Below are 3,080 nucleotides of genomic sequence, written 5' to 3'. Positions count from 1 at the left end.
TCAAGTTAATCTATTTTAGAAGCAAATGGATTAAAAATCAAATGAAGTTAGTATAAAACAATGAAATCAACAAATTCTAATATATGGGTAAATAGAAACAATAAAAGTGAAAGTCAAACCCCATTAAAGTTCAGTGGATAATTCTACTTCTCCTACGCTGATAATTTAAAATTTCCTTATGATAATAATAAGGAGGAGGAAATGAAAGTCAAACCCCATCAAAGGACTTACTGAGGAAATCACCGAAGCTAAAGTTGTTGGAATCCGCCCATTTTTTGTAATTGACATCAGGCTTTTCAAGGGTGTCGAACCAGCAGAGGGAACCACCCACCGTGTAGTTCTTGTAAGAGACATCAGAAATCCCTGCTAAAGTTGGTTATCAATATAAAATTGAAAATAAATTTTGCAAACTCACAGTACAAAGCTCTGTTTGATTCTACCAAGTGATATATTTAGTGATGAACTGATGTAGCCTACCCCAGGCACACTGCATTTATTCCCGCAGACCAATTAGTCAGTCGACTCACTATAGTGGGTTAGCATGGACAAGATGCTATTAAGTACATTCGCTGCCATTCGCTTCTCGAAATTGCTTGCCTTGCATATCTCTTCAACATTTAATACTGTAAAATACACTTAGCTGAGAACTCAAAACAACTAAATCCAACTAAAATGAAAGATGATAACATAGTGTCAATTATTATCATCGAAACAAAGAGTGAATCTTCAAGTAGCATATAACCAAAACTCAATCCAGAAGGTCAAAGAAGTGACTTGAAATAAAATTGTGAATTGCATTTGATAATGGCACTCAACATACTTGTTATACCTGCTATTTATGAACATGTTTCCACATTACATGAACAGTTGATAACAAATATACTAGTAAAAGCATAATGAATGAAAATATTTAGTTAGTACTACAATTGATCATTTAATAATGACTACAATATAAAAGTTGAAGTTGAGAAAACGAACCATTATTACTCAAATCCGAGGAAAAAACACGACCCAATTCAAGCACAAAATTGGTATCCACTTTCTTCGTACAAGAACCGAACATAATCTCATTCAAGCTAGAGGCCTCCTCACTCAAGCTCACCCCTTCATTCCCCCTCTTCCGCCTTGTTATCGGGACCTGAACAGCCACAAAATGAATCACCCTCCCATCTCCTTTCCCAAAAACGGGACTCATATGGAACAACATCCAAAATGGCATCCGATCTTTACGGTAATTCACCAAATTCACTTGAATACCCCTCTCTTCTCGAATCACTTCTCTTATCTCCATCATCGCCCTTCTATTAGTTTTGGAACCCTGAAATATATTCTCGTTTTGAACGATTACTTCTTCCTGGGAATAACCCAACATTTTCAAGAAGTTTCAGCTTGCAAAAATGATTGGGTGGCCTGAAATCGAAGGATTCGTGATGGTGAAATTGTCGGACAATTTGTCGAGGCTTCCCAGACCCATTCGAAATAACGGGAGTTGAAAGATTGTTGGATTAAACCCAATTTTGAATGCATGTTTAAGATTGGTACAACTATTGTTGCTTTTTGAGACCTGCGATTCTGGGATTCCCGATTGGAACCAATCCGATATGGGTAGCAATATATTTTTAAAGACTTCGAAGAATTCCTAGATTAAAAAGGAAAAAAGGTACCTTATTTACATGCAAATCATCACAAAAAATTGAGGTGAAAGAAGAAGAAAAATACCTCGCGATTAACAGCAAAAATGGGGCAATGTTTTTCGATAACGTCATGCCAAATAGTTCTAGACTGAAAACAGCTTTGCATTTGCAACCTTTTTTGTAGTGAGAATTTGTTTGAATGAAGCGCTGAGAAGAAGAGCCCCCCATTGGAGAAGAAGCAGTAGATGGGTTTGACTAAACGACGGGAATGAAAAAATAGGCGAAGGGGGAAAAATGAAAAAGGGTTAAAGGGGTCTTAAAACTTTAAATTTGCGGCGTTTGTAACACAAACGCCATTAAAGTACAAGTTTTTCATGGCATTTGTTTAAAAATGCCACTAAAGTACAAGTTTATAGCGCGTTTGTAAACAAAAACGCCACGAAAGAACGAGTCTTTAGCGGCGTTTGTAAAAAATACCACTAAAGTACGAGTCTATAGCGGCGTTTATAAAAAAATCGCCACTAAAGTACGAGTCTATAGCGGCGTTTGAATAAAAACGCCACTAAAGTATGAGTTATAGCGGCGTTTTTATACAAACGCCACTACAGTACGAGTTATAACAGTGCTTTTATAAAAAACGCCACTAAAGTACGAGTCTTAGCGGCGTTTGTATAAAAACCGCTCCTAAAGTATGATTCTATAGCGGAGTTTGTGTAAAAACGCCACTATAGTACTAGTCTTTAGCGGCGTTTGTATACAAAAGCCACTAAAGTAAGATATTTTGCGGCCTTTTTATACAAACGCCTCTAAAGTTAGATCTTTTGCGGCATTTATTCAAAAAATGCCGCTATAAACCCATTTTGCTATCTTTTTGTAAGAAAATAGTAACGAAGTCGATAAGAAACTCTAATATAAAACTTCAAATAATATAATGGGAGCTGTGATTTTTACACAACTTAGACGAACAATAATGCTCTAGTTCTAGTCTTCCATATAATTAAAGGTAATAACGTTACCTCCTAGGGTTATATTATTTTTTTAGGTTTAATTATACACCATTCAATTGTTTTACTTAAGATCTAATGCCCCTAAGTTCTTTTTGTATTGGTTTTTAGGGATAATTATACTATATATTTTTAAACTCTAACTCAAAATTTAAATTATTTCAAATTTTAAAATATTTTATTTGAAATTTAAAATATTAGATATTAGATTAATTAAATCATTAAATGGTAATCTAAATTTGATATTAAATATATTTTAAAAAAACCTGGTTAATAATTTAAATATAACGTACCAAAAAAATTTTTGTAGATGATATTTAATTGTATGGGTTAGCAACTTGTTGTCTTCATGGATATTTTAATATATTTTATAGTTGGATGAGGAAAAATTAAAAGTTGAGATTAACAGTAAGAAATGAAAAGATATTCACTAAAAAAGAGT

General features: G+C 33.9%; 1 pseudogene; it reads right to left on the bottom strand.

The window, feature by feature from the left end:
• Nucleotides 1-373: 373 nt before the first annotated feature.
• On the bottom strand, nt 374-1,527 carry LOC120139350 (annotated as a pseudogene).
• Nucleotides 1,528-3,080: the final 1,553 nt, after the last annotated feature.

The sequence above is a fragment of the Hibiscus syriacus genome, unplaced genomic scaffold (assembly GCF_006381635.1).
Source record: "Hibiscus syriacus cultivar Baekdansim isolate YM2019G1 unplaced genomic scaffold, ASM638163v2 tig00110744_pilon, whole genome shotgun sequence".
Classification (NCBI taxonomy): Eukaryota; Viridiplantae; Streptophyta; class Magnoliopsida; order Malvales; family Malvaceae; genus Hibiscus; species Hibiscus syriacus.
This window is presented reverse-complemented; position numbering and strand designations above follow the sequence as displayed.